At 44.7% G+C, this 17734-nt stretch overlaps 1 protein-coding gene across 1 annotated transcript in view; it reads left to right on the forward strand.

The window, feature by feature from the left end:
• st6galnac3 (ST6 (alpha-N-acetyl-neuraminyl-2,3-beta-galactosyl-1,3)-N-acetylgalactosaminide alpha-2,6-sialyltransferase 3) overlaps nucleotides 1–17734 on the forward strand; it is a gene marked incomplete at its 3' end in the record, with an annotated part of 39317 nt that overhangs the window by 935 nt on the left and 20648 nt on the right. The gene's annotated exons all lie outside the window — the stretch shown is intronic.

Here is a 17734-nt window from a genome sequence, read left to right on the forward strand (position 1 = left end):
AGAAACAACTTGGAGCCCCGCCCCCCCCCCCCCCACCCCTCACACACACACACACACACACACACACACACACACACACACACACACACACACACACACACACACACACACACACACACTGTGCAGCGGTGTATTCAGAGCCAGCTGAGGGGGTATTGTTGAAAGTGTTGAAATGTTGAGCTCCCCCTTTGTTAGCTTGCATTTTAATTGGGATGACTTCACCCATGAAGGACTGTGGGTGAATGTGGATGAGCTTCAGCAGTTGCCTACTTCATGAATTTTTTTTTTTTGGGGGGGGGGGGTTAAGCTTTCTAGAACTCAATCGTGTTTTCAGCGTTGCCCACAACATTAAAGCTCAAAAGATTCCCAGGAACTCAACCCAGAATAGTTACTCAGATTATATCTTTAGTTATCAATGTCTTACAAACAAACACACACACATACGCACACTTGAGAGATGGGTGGAATGGAAAGGTTGTGGGGAATGCTGGTAGCCATGGTAGGCCTGGGTGCCCCAGTTGCAGGGGTGGATGGCACTTTTCTACGTCTTCCTGCCCCCCTGTGATTGTGTTACAGTATGGAAAACTGATTAAGAATGACCTGTCACAATCTTAAAGGTACAATGACCTGTCACAGTCTTAAAGGTACAATGACCTGTCACAGTCTTAAAGGTAGAATGACCTGTCACAGTCTTAAAGGTAGAATTACCTGTCACAGTCTTAAAGGTACAATGACCTGTCACAGTCTTAAAGTTACAGTGACCTGTCACAGTCTTAAAGGTAGAATTACCTGTCGCAGTCTTAAAGGTACAATGACCTGTCACAATCTTAAAGGTACAGTGACCTGTCACAGTCTTAAAGGTAGAATTACCTGTCACAGTCTTAAAGGTACAATGACCTGTCACAGTCTTAAAGGTACAATGACCTGTCACAGTCTTAAAGGTACAATGACCTGTCACAGTCTTAAAGGTAGAATTACCTGTCACAGTCTTAAAGGTACAATCACCTGTCACAGTCTTAAAGGTACAGTGACCTGTCACAGTCTTAAAGGTACAATGACCTGTCACAGTCTTAAAGGTAGAATTACCTGTCACAGTCTTAAACGTACAATGACCTGTCACAGTCTTAAAGGTAGAATGACCTGTCACAATCTTAAAGGTACAATGACCTGCCACAGTCTTTTTTTTCGGTACTTTATTTGTATTTCTTTTAAAGCATTTTATAACACACTGAACATGAGGTTATAGTACAGTGGATGATATATATATACAGGAGTATTTGGTGTTCGACACAGTATTGTACAGTTTCATTTACAATGAGTTTGTGTTTCACAATGTTCACACTCTCTGCCAGACAGATATCTATCCCATTTAGCCCACCACTCTTCTCCCCTGTCGTTCTGCAATCTTAGACTAGTCATACGCTCCATTCTGGATATGCTGCCAACAATATCCAACCATTGATCCAGGGTAGGAGGCTCTTTAAGAAGCCAGCGTCTAGTAATTGCCTTCTTGCTTTCAACCATAAGGATTTTCAGTAAATATTTACGGTGGTAGAGCTTCTTGTCTTTGAAATCGAGAGTTTAACATGTTTTTGAAAGATTTTTCACGGTGCCCACTCACATCCATTGTATGACCTAAACGTTGGTAGAGCAATTATCAGACTTTCTCAAAAGTGCTATTTTTGTCAAGGTTTTGATCTGAACCATTGTATAACTAACCTTAAAACAGGGCTAAATATGATTTCCCCTTTACTACTCCTTTAAAGGTAGAATCACCTGTCACAGTCTTAAACGTACAATGACCTGTCACAGTCTTAAAGGTACAATGAGCTGTCACAGTCTTAAAGGTACAATGAGCTGTCACAGTCTTAAAGGTACAATGACCTGTCACAGTCTTAAAGGTAGCCTAGGGCTGTGGTCCCCAAGCACTGAGGAACTGGGGACAGCGAGGGGACAGCGAGAGGACAGCGAGGGGACAGCGAGTGGACAGGTGGACAGTGATCACAAGCACGTTGTTGGGGCGAGAGTTCAAGAGAGCACTGGCTCATGCTGGACTACGTTTGGTAGAAATCAGCCAAAAACGTTTTTTAAGCCATTTCAAGTTTTTGATTTATTTTGGTAGGGTACTGTCAGCCTCTAGTTTATTGTGGTACAAAATAGATTTTTATCAAACCGAATAATTTTTTTATGGATGTAACCGCCGCCTACGTTAGAACGTGAAAGAAACCTAAACTTGTCGGCAGTTGCACAAGACTACACATGATAAAATAAACCCACCACACATGATTAAATCATGAACAAATACTTAGCAAGCAAGCTAAACAATCTAGCAAGCTTACGATCTACAAGTAGAAGGACATGGTTAGTTGCAATGTATTTATTATGTGGTCATTCAGGAAAAATGTGCACTTAATATTGTTATAATACCATGGTATAGGCCTTCCTAAATTAAACTATTCTATAAAAGTGACAAAAAAGCACAAAACTTATAGGCTAGGCCTAATCAATATGTGAACTATGAAAAAGCAGCTATAGGTCTAATCAATAACAAAATAAACAATATTTGATTACATTTTTTTTTTATATCTTTCCAACAGGACTAATTAGTACCATAGCGGACGCTATTATAAAAAGTAAATGCAGAGTACACTGTGAGCAACAATAGCCTATCGTCATTTAGAAACACATGGTGTGATAGAAGGCTTCTTCTCACTTAGCTCACATGTTGTGGAGTGCAAACCTTTAGTTTAACAATGACAGAATTTGAAGATTTAACTATGACCTGGTGGAATAGAATGCTTTTAGGCCATTGGGTCTGGAGTTTTTGTGTAATATAAAACTAGCCTATTATTTCACCATGTACAGTATGACATTTTTTAGAAACTACATTGCTAATATGCATCTAAAACATGTATATGAAACTTTAATTTATACGCCTAGGCAAAAACATCTTGATGTTTCATGTTTCAACAACGTTTCATGCAGCCTCCCCATTCAAGCTTATTTAGCCAACACACTCACCCTGAGCATCTGTCTGCCTTGTTATGTTACTCTAACCTACTCTACCTCCGCCTGGCTCTCAGCCTGCGCAGCGTGGGCAGCCAGGCTAACTCAGCCAGGCTAACTCAGCCACTGGTATCCCAGGAATAATACCTCTCCCTCAGGCCAGTACCCAACCTGCTCTGGGGTCAGTACGTCTGGAGGGAAATGTAGAGATTGTGTTTAGTGATACATGAGTTAGTCCTCTAGTAATAACCTTATGTAAACATGTTGTTTGCAATGACAAAAATCCAATTACTTGCAACACTGGCTCCGGACTGCCTAATCTTTAGCCGGACAGCTAATGCCAATCAGCCACGAACTCCCCAAATACCGGCAGCAGATAAAACACCCAGCGAGGGAGGAGAACACTAGTGTTATGGTACTGGAGACCAGTCTCAAGACCACTTTTTGAAGGTCTCAGTTTTGTCTCAGAATGGACCGCATTTCTACTCAGTTTTGTCTCGGTCTCGGACACAGATGACTATATATTTATTTCTAGACCGGTCAAGACCACAACTGTGGGAATATCACTAAATTGCCTGCGCATTTTTATTTATTTGTTAACTGTATTTCTGTGTTTGGATGTAAACCCTCTTCAAATGCAACCAATAACTTGTCAGATCAATTGGGAATGAGGAGTGCCTATATGGTTTGCATGTTCCACATGTAAGTGTGTCATGCAGTGTGGAACACATACTGGTCTGATTCTGGTTTTGACTCGGTCTCAACCCCTCAAAGTTTGGGTCTCGAAACTTCTCGGTCTCTGGTGTCCCCGGTGTTCACTGACATCTTCAACACCTCACAAGAGACATGTCATGTACCAGCCTGCTTCAAGACCTCCACCATCATCCCTGTCCTCAAGAAAACAAAGATCACCGGCCTAAATGACTACAGGCCCGTCGCCGTATGAATGAGGGTCTTTGAGCGCCTTTTTCTGCTGCACCTCAAATCCACCAAGGACCATCTCCTGGACCCTCTGCAGTTCGCCTACAGAGCAAACAGGTCTGTGGACGACGCAGTAAACATGGCCCTTCACTACATTCTACAGCATCTGGAACACGCAGGCAGCTACCCCCAGCCGCCAGTCTGTCACGCTCCTGACGTTTTCAGACGACACCGCCCTCATCGGACTCATCTCTGAGGGCGACGAGTCCGCCTACAGGTGGGAGATGGACCAGCTGCTGTCCTGCTGCGGCCAAAACAGGCTGCCCAGGTTGATCCAGGACGGGCTGTCCAGACACAGTCCAGGCCAACTCTGCTGGGATCACAGGGTCACACTGGGCGGTGGTGGGGATTAACTGTGACCTCTCCACATCCCAGGACTGGAGAATCCCTCCTCGATGATGGGAGAGGGCCAGGCGCTACATCGGCACGATCTCTGCTCCCCAAAAGCAACCGAGATGGTCGATCATCAGACACCCAGACAACCCTCCCGATACCTTGTTGGCTGTGGACAATAGTGTCACCGCTAGATAGGAGAGGAGAGGATCTCGGACGGTTCCTCCAGCCAGGACTGCTGAGAGTGCCGGGCAATAGGAAGCAAAGGGTGCTGGAATTGAACTTGATGCGTAGTCATGTGGCTTTGATGACAACATGCTTACTGGAGGCATGGGGGTGGCGTGCTTCCAGCATCTCCCACATTCATGTCAGCATTTGCAGTTGCAGAGGTTGGGCCAGGAGGACATGCATTCATACACGTTTTCATTTCCAACATGTAGACTAGTGCACTTGCCAGCATGACTCACACGGTCTGCAAGCAACACGTAGGCGCTCCTGCCTGCTCTATGCTTGAATCATGTGGAGGGCTTGGCTCACATGGCAGGAAGTGACGGTCGGATATGGGGCCAGATGAGTAATGGTTTGTCTGGAGTGGCTGTAGATCAAATGGGAATAACGGAGGATAACATTTGTCTCGTCTTATGGGTGTCATGACATTTTGGCAGCTAGTTTAATGGGTTTTTTGTCGTTTAATATTGCCGATCCTTTTTGAAGAGGTCTTTCCATAGAGGCCGTCCTTTTCCACTGGATTGACCCGAGTATTGGGGCAGCTTTGGGTAAGTGATAGCAGCACTTAGCCTACTGTAGGACTTCCATCATGAGGCTTTTAGTTTAGTTTAGTTTATTTAACAAGACATTTTAAAAACCTCATTTGATTTTTACATCAATAGCTTAAAAAAGACATTGTCAAGGTTAACACAATAAAGTCATCGACTTATTTCCATTGTGGACCTTGATGTAATGACAGTACAGATGGACAGGGTAGAGCACATGACTGGGCAGCATCCAGCAATATTAGTGGCATAAATTCAAAGCATAAAAAACAGACAACAACAAACAACAACCATGGAAAAAGTACAGGTTAAAGTTCCTATGATTCAAATTTTTCCATGAGCCAGGATTTGACCTTTTTTCTGAAGCCATGCTGGTTACCTATGCTTTTAACATGCAAAGGTAACTTCCAGTTCACCGCTCCACTATATTTGGAAGCACACTGGCCTATGTTTGTCTTAAACCTGGGCAGGTACAGGTCTGCAGTACTAGCTCTGGTGTGGTATTGGGTATCACTACTCCTCTTAAAGTGACCTTGGAGGTTTGCTGGAGTTCTGTTGTTCAAAACATTCTGAACCACCCTGAGCTGGAGCTGAACTGCCCCAGCCTCTAGGGGGAGCCAGCCCTGCTGGAACTTTTGCTTCCCCACATGGTCCCTTGATGCCAGACCTAGTACTACTCTGACTAGTTTATTTTGTGAAACCTGCAGTTTGTCTTTAAGGGCCTTAGTAACCCCACTGTACCAAGAGCCTAGACCTAAATCAAAGCAGCAAGAAACCAAAGAATTAGCAAGCAGTCTAAGACTTGTTGAATCAAGGAATGGGGCTTTTCTTTCTCAGAATCTGTTCAGCCATTTACCTTGCTCATGATCTTTAGTGCCATGCTCCCTCCATCTAGACTGCTATCTAGGGAGCAACCTAAATAGGTCACTGAAGATTTGGCAGGGAAGTGCTGCCCCCCAAGACTGATGCCAGACATCTTTTTTTATGCAGCCTAGGCTTCGAACCAAACACTATAAATGTAGTTTTGGCCATATGTAGAGACAATTTGTTGACTATTAGCCAATCTTTGATGTTACAAAATTCCTCCTGCAGAGTGCAGAGCTCATATTTGTCGGAGACTAAAATGTCGGAGGCAGTCAGACGCTTGGAAAGAGAGGGGACAGCAAAGACTATATTTGATGAGGACGTTTCCAGCATGTACCATGGCAATGCACCTCCCTACCTTATAGAGCTCCTCACTCCGCTAAACCCCTCCTGCAATCGTTGATATGGAAAAAGCCTGTTTCTTCAAACCCCCAGGACTAAGCTCCGCTCTCTGGGAGGCCCATGCTCAGCTGCCCCCGCCTTTGGAATGCCCTCCCTGGCAATCTGACCGCACCACAGGCTGGGTTCTTTTAAGACAAGACCTACTTATTTATAGAAACTTTTTGTATGTAATGTGTATATATTTTATATATTCATTTGTGTCTCTGTTTTCTTTATGGCTCTGTGATTGTTTCAATGCTTTGAGATTGTTTTCACAATGAAAAATGCTTGAAAAATGTCCTGACACACACGATGACACAGCCGTTGTAATTCCCCCGAGAGGTTGTCATGTCGTCATGGGCGACCACCCAGGCAGTGGGGTGGGCCAGTGGTGTAGTGGAGGGGGTACAGGGGTATATGGAGTACACCCACTTCTTTATCCACAGACCAACAGTATACCCACTTATTTAAACACCACTAATGTAAAAACTAACATTTCTGCTACAGTATGTCTACTTCTTTAGTCACTGGGGAGGGCCGAAACAATCTGGAGCCCCTAGTGAAGTCTGGTGTGTAGTTCTGTGGGGCGCGTCCTGCTCTCTCCGCGCTCGGCCCGTGAGCCAGACCCATGAGCCAGACCCATGAGCCAAGCCTGTGAGCTGGCAGAAAATCCCTGTGATTGCATTAGTGTTGTCCTGGGCCTTGGCTGCTCCATCTGTGGGCTGTTGGTCTTTTTAGTGCCTCGTCGTCCAGATCACTTATAATGTCCTGGCTGTGTTCAGACGCTTTTCATTATTTGTCCCCACATGCAGTGATTCTGACTTCAAAATGATTCAGTAAAAAAAAAAAAATCTATTGGAAGCACAGGCGCGTGCACACACACACACACGCACGCACGCACGCACACACACACACTCACACACACACACACTCACACACACACACACACACACACACACACACACACACACACACACACTCACACTCACACACACACTCACACACACGCACGCACGCACGCACGCACGCACACTCACACACACACACACACACACACACACACACACACACACACACACACACACACACACACACACTCTCACACACACACACACACACACACACACACACACACACACACACACACACACACACACACATGGACACACACACAGACTTGATTCTTTAATGGTAGCCTAGGTCTCAGTATAAACTCAATGGATCTGGTCACAGCAGTGGGCCCTTCCTGCTAATTAAAGATATTATATTATATAGCTGTAGTTATTATACCCTATGGGCGTCTAATGGACGTCGTTCTCTGGTCTGGCTCCCTAGCTGGGTTCTGTGATTACCATTCCTGTCCTGACAGACAAATGTAACAGATACCAGCTGTTAAAGAGGGATATTTTGCAGCAGAAATCGGTTGTGTAACAATTTATTGCCATAGGCCTTTCTGTCAGAGTTTGTGTGAGAGAGTATTTAAAGGTCGTAGAGTTAGAGCCTTCACAGACATCTGTTCATTCCGTTGTTGTTGCTCTTCTAGTGAAGGTTCCAAGTTCTACTGACGGAACCGTCTGTCTAGTCGCCTTGTTTAAGACGTTCGCTTTTTTTCGCTCGTCTAACTTTTAATTCCCAGCGTAAGTGGATGTGTTTGTTGCTCGCATCCCCCTGATCTGTTAACAGCCCCGCTGAGGCTCAGAGAGCAGTGCAGACGCTCTCACACGCTCGCTGTTGTTATTATTTAATATGGCCATCTGTGTATCTGCCAGAAGGACTCAGTGTGCTTGTTACCCCTCAAACTCCCTTCCACCGTTTAGCTGTTACTAAAACTCGCTTCACCATTTAGCAGATGTTTCAAAGTCAGAGAAGAGACTATGTCCCTGTTTTCTCACTTTTGAGACCTTCACGACTTTGGTTAGTTGTAAGTGCTTTGTTTCAGAAGGTGAAGCGTGGCAGACGTGTCAATCACTCAGCAAGTATGAGACGGGGGAGATTGTATCCAGGAAGACTTTTGCATAAATTATAGTTTCAGTACGCCTGATCTTGAGGGTCCTTATTCTTTGTCTCAAGGACACTATTTTCACGGCAGTGTGTCCTTTAAACGAGGCTAGATGACTCTTTGAATGATGAGTCTTTGAAAGACTAGATGAGTCTTTGAATGATGAGTCTTTGAAAGACTAGATGAGTCTTTGAATGATGAGTCTTTGAAAGACTAGATGAGTCTTTTGAATTTCTTCTTCCTGTAAGGATGCCGTCAGTGTACTCAGTATCAACCTCCACTTAGTGGCATATATGTACTGTATATACGGTCTTCATAGTTTTCAGCATTTCTCTGATCTTATGGGGATGTATGCTCATGTTTAATCCTTTATTTATGGAGATTACATGTATATTCCATTGGATAGGGTGGGGTTTGACTAGCACTTTACACACACACGCACAAACACACATACACACACACGCACAAACACACATACACAGCAGAAGATTGTTTTCTTGCTTTTTCTCGAGCTCATCAAGTGCCTGATGAGTATGCATGCACACAAACAAACAGACAAACAAACTAACTGACTTTTAATATGGCCATCTGTGTATCTGCCAGATGGACTCAGTGTACTTCTTACTCCTCAAACCCACATTATGGTTTAGCCATTTCAAAATGTTGATGCTCTCGCGAAGGGAATTGAGTTAGAACAGTAACTTAGTATCTTAGAAAATAAAAAATAAATAAGTTCAAAGACAAGCATCTGTGAGCAGATGTTTCAGACTCCGAGCACAGGCTGTGTGCCTGATTTTGTGAGAGTTTCTGTTTTGTTTTCTTGCTTTTGAGACTTTCATGACTTTGGTTTGGCTCAGAATTCTGTCACATTTCAATTGTGAGAAACATTTTTGAAATTATTTTTGGCTTCTCATACCATTTACACAATCCAGTTAAAACAGTTAAACATTATGAAAGGTTTGCTAACAACACATTTTAGTTGCACAATCTTATCTTTATTCATGTGCCCAGAAAGTTAGTTTTGTCAAGGTCCCAAGTCTGGCTTTGTCGTTTGGCTACTGAGAGATGCAAGCACAAATTCCTTTGAAGGATTTGCTCTTATCGTTGTTGATGAGCAACACCCACTGGAGAAATGTGGGGTTTGGTGCTTTTCAGACGAAAATTCCCTTTTTGTGCATATGTTTCTTAGACAAATAAAACCAGTAAAATGCAGATAGATGCCAGTTAGTCGCTATAGTCTGGTAGTGAGCAGATTGGTCGGTTCTTGAATTATGATGAAATAGCTCTTGTCCTCAAAATATATTTCAGCTAGATTTACATGTCCAGTATGCTTCCCAAGAAGGATTTCTCCCATAGAAACTGACTTCTAATCTTGTATTCCCCCCTCTGCGCTGTCGATTCAGGTGTGAAGTACAATATCCTCCCTCCGTGTCCTTCAGCGGTCTCCCTGAGCCCTGGTGAACCCCCTCTTCTGTTGGAGGGAAGGGGATGAGTGTTATCTCTGTCAGAGGGTGAAATAGAGCTGCGCTGTGTCAGAGTGGGCTGGGGGGTTCAGCCTGAACACCAGGTGCTAGTGTAAATGTCAGTTATACTGCACTGTAATCGGGCAACTGAAATGAAATGGATTTCCATTGATCGATAGCTTTGGCAGGCAGCTGCCCCGACCCCCACCTTGCCTTTGCTGTTCAGCTCAGAATGACAGATATTTTGTGCCTGCGTCTCTCCATCTCTCTCTGAGGTGCTCTGGGTATTTGTCTTTTAACGAGAGGGAACTACTTGATATGCAGAATGTAAATTATAGTTGCTGTTAAATTGCTGTTCTTATGCACCTTTATACTTGCGAGAACAAGGGATTCTGAGATGGTGCTCAAGGTACTTCGCTGTCTTTGTTGTGGTCTCTTTCTTGGGCCTCGTTGGGAGACGGAGCGGCTGCCTCAGTGTGGTCTCGCTGGCCTTGTCCTTGTCCTGGGCCCAGAGTCTCTTCCGTGCTTTATCTCTCTCAGCCTCAGTAATAGCCACCAAAAACTCAAATATCAGGATATTATGTTAAAGCAGGGGTCCCCAACCTTTTTTGCACCGAGGACCGGTTTCATATAGCCAAATGTTCCGAGGCCCGGGAGGTAGCCTAACACTTTTTCTTTCTGAGCCTATAACGTTGTAGTGTAGTCACTTTTTCATAAGTTTAAGTAGGCCTAACAACAGCACACTGATTTAAACACATTACATGCATATTATTTTGGTGTCAACACATATTAGCCTATTATTATTATTATTATTATTATTATTATTATTGTTATTATTATTATCATCATTATTATTATTATTATTATTATTATTATATTATTATTATAGGCCTAATAATAAGTTTAAGTAGGCCTAACAACACACTGATATAAACGTGGCTAGCTCAAGATCAACTCGGAAGTGCTCCTTTATTTGGAACTTCCGGGGTCGGAAGTTCAAAATCTGTAAATTGTTGTGGGGTTCACAGATAGTGGTTACTGGTGGAAAAAATGACCAACAGACTGAACGCAGTTCAATGTAATAAATTTATTATTATTTTTTATATTTTTTACATTTTAGGCTATACTTTCCGAGGCCCGGTACCGGTCTGCAGCCCGGTGGTTGGGGACCAATGTGTTAAAGTGTCAGTCGCCAAAAGTAAACGCCAGTGTTCATGTTCAGAACAGTTTCAGAGCAGGATTAGCAGGATTAGCGCTCTGTGCTCGGGGTTGGCCTGGACTCGGTGACGGTGGTTGTGGATACTCTGGTCAGGTGGAGGAGCACCTTCAGCAACAGACTGGTTCTGCCGCGGTGCTCTACGGTTCTGCCGCGGTGCTCTACGGTTCTGCCGCGGTGCTCTACGGTTCTGCCGCGGTGCTCTACGGAGTCCTTCCTGCCAGCTGCCATCAGGGTGTTCAAAGCATCCTCTGATTGGCTGGAGACACTATGGACCTGAGCCAATGTGGAGGAGGCAAAGACGTTTGTTTTGTTTGTTTTGGTGCCCAGATATTTTTCTTGGACCGGATAGACAGTGTACAGCTCACTTATTATTTATCAACATGGCATACGACTCACACTGTAGGTATTGCCTTGTATTGTATTGTCTTGTACATCTTGAAATTACAGATGTTGTTACCTCCTCCCCAGCAACAGCGCAGGGCGAGAGGTAATGTTTTCGGTGGCGTGTGTTTGTGTGTGTGCTTGTCTATTAGCAGGATTATGCAAAAACTACTGGACCGATTTTGACAAAACTCAGTGGATGGGTGTAGCATGGTCCAACTTAGAACCCATTACATTTTGGAGCAGATCTGAATCGCGGGGCGCGTCCACGGGACGCCCAAACCCGGCCAGCCAATCACCTCCATTCATTTTCTGAACCGGGATTGCGCAAAAACTACCTGACCGATTTGAATGAAACTGTGGAGGGGTGTCGCATGAGCCAACTTACAACCCCTTAAAAAAGAGTCTGCAACAGACAGCCGTTATTTCACAACCTCATAGACATCATAGAAAGAAAGAATGAGAGTGAGAGATTAAAACAGTCCTCTCTGCTGTGCCTGGAGCAGATGGTGCTATAATGGCGTGTCCTGAACTAGCCGTCCTGGATCTTAGTGTGGAATGGATGAACCAAGTACTGTAGCCTACTGTACGTTAGTTCTGTCCACATTCTCTAATGCCCACGGTGACCCTCTGTGGCCGGGAGGATTTCTAGGTCACTCGTCTAAAACCATAAACCTGAGAGAGAACATTAGCGGATGAGATGAAGCTCACGGCCAGGGAGGGAAGAGCACAATTTGTTGTAAGTGCTTTGTTTCAGAAGGTGAAGCGTGGCAGACGTGTCAATCACTCAGCGAGTATGAGACACGGGAGATTGTATCCAGGAAGACTTTTGCATAAATTATAGTTTCAGTACGCCTGATCTTGAGGGTCCTTATTCTTTGTCTCAAGGACACTTTATTTTCACGAGTGTGTCCTTTAAAAGAGGTTAGATGAGTCTTTGAATGATGAGTCTTTGAAAGACTAGATGAGTCTTTTGAATTTCTTCTTCCTGTAAGGATGCCATCAGTGTACTCAGTATCAACCTCCACTTAGTGGCATATATGTACTGTATATACGGTCTTCATAGTTTTCAGCATTTCTCTGAGCTTATGGGGATGTATGCTCATGTTTAATCCTTTATTATGGAGATTACATGTATATTCCATTGGATTGGGAGCCGTTTGACTAGCAATTTAGTTACAGACACAAAGACACACAGCAGAAGATTGTTTTCTTGCTTTCTCTCGTAAAGAGCTCACACCGTGGGAGTACAGTCTGATCGTTTACCCCTGATGAGTATGCATGCACACAAACAAACAAACTTAATCTTTGGCACTTCTGTGTCATAATGGTTTGGCTAGCATGGCATCAGGATTAGTGTTTTCTTTTGTGACCTGAAATGAGGGATTTCTTTTTTCGTGTATGGCTGTAAGCCGGCGCACCAAAGGCAGCAAATGTCTGCAGTGGCGTGCAGACATTTTGGGGGGTAGGTGCTCAGGGAAAAATGAGGGCATCTTGCGTGGTGAGATGTTGACGGGTGGGCGGGGGGGGGATGCTGACAGATAATTTGTATTTTGATTGTCGCACGAGTTGTTGACGGGTGTTTTTTTTTTTTTGCCCTGTTCGATTTGTTCGATCCACCTCTGGCTACGGGCCTGTAGTATGTAGGGGTTGCTCATTTCTCCGCATGAGAATTGTGAAGAGTGGCATGTGAGCGTGAGAAGAGGCTGAAACGTTACTACATAATACTAAATATTCAGCTTAAGTATACTGATAGCTTAAGCTTCACATGCTGTACCAACAACAAATTCTACTGACATTGGTTGTGTGGTGGTCATCATTACGTTAAGTCCATTAATTGAATATGACTAGCTAACTTGTGGGCTAAGCAGGTGGGCAGTCGGCTAATTTAGGCTCAGCTGTTTGGCGCTGTATGAGACTAACTTAACAACAGAGACAAATAAATGCAAGTTATAGTTTGTCAACTGAGGCTTAGGGGGCAAACAATACACTTGTTTGGTTTATGTGTTACCTGGCTGGTTAGCTGTCATCACTCGGGCACTCTGGATGAGGAAAGGGCAGGGAGGAGATGTGCTGTGTGTAGTGCTGCTGCAGCGCGCCTCCGTTTGTGTCCGCTTTTCACGTTTACCGTTGACAAAGGAAGAGAGGGAGGGGAGGGCACATGTGTGTGTGCGGAGGGGGGGGGGGGGGGGGGGTGTCTGGCAAAATTACAACGCATTTTGGGGCATTATTATTACACGCTTTTAATCGACAATCGATGTCACCAAGTGCCACTTACAGTAGGCCTACACTGTACAAAATAAAAAAATAAAAAAAATTAAGTAACTTTCAAAAGGGCACTTGCCTTGTCCAGAGGGCAAAGGGCAGGTGCTCTAGCACCACCTCATGTCTATCTGTGCACGTCCCTGAATGTCTGGTTGTCACTCCCTCCCTCCCTCCCTTCCTACCTTCCTCCGTTGTGTTATTGAACTACAGTTCTATGTTGCTACCACAAGAGGCAGTGGTTTTTGTGCGTGGCTGTAAGCCAGCGCACCTAGAATAGCGTTTGTCCCGTTATCACTTCCTCCCTCCGGTTAATGTTGACCTGCATTTCTCTGTTGGCATCACAAGAGGCAGTAGTCCCAGCACACCAAAATAAAGAAGGACACCAAAATCAACCTGCCTATCTCCACTGCACAAGTAGAGTAGTGGTCAGAGCATAGGACTCCCACCCTGGAGACGGGGGTTCAAGGCCCCAGTGGGGATGACCTTTATGGGACTATACCCCAAACCACCACATGTTCATCCATTCACTCCAACCTTTACCCCTTGCCTTATAGGTCAGATCCTGTCCCAACACCAACCCTTATTCTAACCACAACCCACACTAGGGACTGGAAGAAGGACACCAAAACCCACCTGCCAATCTCCACTGCACAAGTAGAGTAGTGGTGAGAGCATACGGGGAGACGGGGGTTCAAGGCCCCGGTGGGGATGACTTTATGGGACTATACCCCAAACCTCCACACATTCATCCTTTCACTCCAATCTTTTTATCCCTTACCTTGTCCAGAAACAGAAGTTGAACCAATTGCAGCAAAATAGCTAACGTTACAGGAATCATCAGTGTAACTGCTTTAGCCACTGACTGCTACCATTAATGTTATGGAAGCTGCTACTGGTTGTTGTGAGCTCATGAGCTAACTGGCTATCCCACTCTTATTATGCTGGATTAGCATTGGAAGCATTGGAACTGATGTGTCCAGGCAACAAGACCTATCTTAATCTATCAGACATTATTTCATGTCATTTCAATTCACAGCTGGCATGACTAGCTTCCATCCTACCAGTCCTGAACAGAAACAAGTCAGCCACGCACATAAGCCAGGCTTGACCTGGTCTGGTTCAGATGTCACCGTTGACAGGAGTGGTATTTAACTGAGCGTGTTTGGGGAAATCAAAGTGACTACAATTCCATAGAGGGATCCTCTTTGAGAGAACTGAGATGGAAATGACTTTTGGATGCCGTGAATATTTCAGGGTTTCTTTCTTTTTTTCAGCGTTTGGCAAATTGGTAAATAGTCATTATGCATTGAAAAATTCATGTCGGCGTTGAACCAAAAAAGTGAATGCTCAAATGGGCTGGATACAGGCAGCAGTCTGCTGTGTATGTGTGTGTGTGTGTGTGTGTGTGTGTGTGTGTGTGCACTGCCCCCTCTGCTGGGCTTGGTAGGGACCTGCTCCACAGCCACATTCTCAGGTCTTCCCGTGTGTGACCTGCTGCTGTGGTTCAATCTTCTCACTCACTAGTTCAGATAACAGTTAGCAGATGCATACTTATCATTTTAATTCATATTGATTCGCTTTTGCACAAAAGAAAATATGCATTTTGAAGTGATCTTTCAAAAAGCGACTGCAATTGAAAAGGTTTTCCTCCTGTCTCCTACAGTTGTACTCAAATTACTTTTTAAAAGATCTGATTACTAATTACATTCTTGAAGTAATTCAGTGAACTGAAATAATACGCCAAAACCCACTTAATCACGAAAGGTTTCTGTAATGTCTGTCTCTTATTGCCTTGGAGAGCAGTGACACTGGTTGTGGAATCAGGAAGAAAGAGAGAGAGAGAGAGAGAGAGAGAGAGAGAGGCTTTGTAAATATTTTCTTGAATCCCTGATTAATTAAAATTGGATTTAACTGCTCGCTGGACCATGGAAGCTGGAATAACGTGCCAGGAAGGTAGTGTTTTTGCAATGCAAACGTAGTTTTCTTTTTTGCTTGTGCTCAGGAGACGTCTGAAAATAGCTACCAGATATGTTTTTTCATGAGCCATTCTGTCCAGGCTGAGCTACTCATCATTTAAATTCCCATTGCCATCAGCGTCTTGAATGAAATATGATATTTTCTTCACCAAGTATTAGTCATTCCAAGGTATTTCTGTATTCTATAAAATGTACTCCTTACTCACACAGACACAGCTTAGAGGGGGATTTTGATGGCTTGTGATACAGTCTGGTTAATGAGGGACACATTTTCCTCAAATTTACCCCAGTGCTCCAGTTAAGGGAATTGACTTGCTGCCGTCTCAATATTATTCTATATAAAGTCTAGTCACACAGACACACCAAGAGGCTCTGACTGCGAGAATTATGGTCCTTCCATGTCCTGGGTTTCAATGATCCTCAGCGCTCTCGGCCTGCAGAGATCAATAGCTGCACAAAGGAGGCTTTCACGTCTCCAGAAATAGCCCCTGGACTCTGGGCACTCGCCCTCTCAGACGAGGCTATGTTTTGGAAATGACGCCCAGTAGAATGAGCTCAGTGAAAAGGTGCCAGAGATCTTAATGTCATCACCAGTGGGGGTTTGTTTTGTAAAACAGAATACTTTTTCGGCATAAGATGTTTTTTAGCCTTCCTATTAAAAAAAAAACCTAGCCCAAACATGTAAAAGGTGTCTGGTATCCTTTCCCTCTTGACCTTTGAAAGGTCATTTTCGAGCTCCGTCTGAATTACCTCCATTGAAGTGCCAGACAGTGTATGTTGTGTCTGGACTTTCGTTACAAATCGATCCTTTGAATTATGCACGGTCACACGCCGTAGTCAAACTCATATTCTATATTGAAGCGAGCTCTGTGAATGTTATAATATCTAAGCCTCGAGCTGAATGAGGTCCTTCCTGATTCCGCGGCTGCTGCCGCCGTCGTCTGAGCGCGTCCGGCGGTGTTGTTGTCCACCCTTTCACCGCTCGCCCCTCTCAGTCTGAAAGCTCCAAAACTGCAGAACCATCCGGAAAACGCCGGTGATTACTCTGACCGATGAGAAGAAGAGGAGAGGAGTCATATGTCGCCCGTTCAGCCAGGGGAAGTTAATCTCCTGCCCCGCCCCCTCCCTGCCCTCCAATCACCCCGGACTCCCCGACGTTTCCCACTGATTTGTGGCCCGGTTGAGGCTGAAGGAAGAAAGGAGGTTTTCCGTTGGTTTTTCTTGTTGTCACCGGAGGAGATGGATGTGACGCTGCAGAATAGGCTACGGAGTGAATTCTCTGCGGAAATCTGCTGTGTGCGTTCATCAAAGCTTGGAACCATAAACTGTCACAGCATCATTGGATCCCAGTGTGAAACAGCCTGGCTCCAGCCCCTGTATCTTTGATCTTTGAAACTTTCAAACGTTCAAAAATGCGATTAGGGTTTCCTGAAAGAAGCGGTTGTGGAACCTCTCGTCCGCAGTCCTGATACTCAGCCATCTTCCGTCTCTCTGGTGAGATTGTGTGAACAGGTGGTAGCTGGGAGGGTTGGTGTCTTTTGTGATGGAGATGGCCGTCCTGCAGCAGCATTGGTTGTAGAGATCCTCGATGGCTGGGAGCTCCACACCCATGATCTTCTGCTGTCTTCACCACCTCTGGACGGCAGGCCTGTCGTGGGCGGTGGTGTTGCCGTACCAGGCTGTGAAGCCTCCAGTCAGGATACTATCAATGACGCTGTGGTAGAAGGTCAAGTGCTTGTGTGCTCATGCCCCAACTCCGCAGACGCCTCAGAAAGTAGAGGTGTTGTGCCTTCTTTAGGATGGCCACTGTGTTGTGTGTCCAGGTCAGCTCATCAGAGATCTGCATCCCTAGGAGTTTGAAGTGGCTCTCCTTTCCTCCCTGTTGATGATGATGGGGGTGGCTTTTTCCTCCTCTCCTGAAGTCCACAAAACAGTCTCTGGTTGGAATTCCAACCAGGAAATCACTCTGGATGAGAGTTTTTTCAGACCCTAATCGCAATGGGAGCTTGTTCAGGCGGAATAATGAAAGGCAAGTGTGAGTGGCAGAACTCTAAAATGTGGAGGGGGTGTTTGTGTATTGTGCGCTAAACCTT

Source organism: Borostomias antarcticus (assembly GCF_949987555.1).
Source record: "Borostomias antarcticus genome assembly, chromosome: 24".
Taxonomy (NCBI): Eukaryota; Metazoa; Chordata; class Actinopteri; order Stomiiformes; family Stomiidae; genus Borostomias; species Borostomias antarcticus.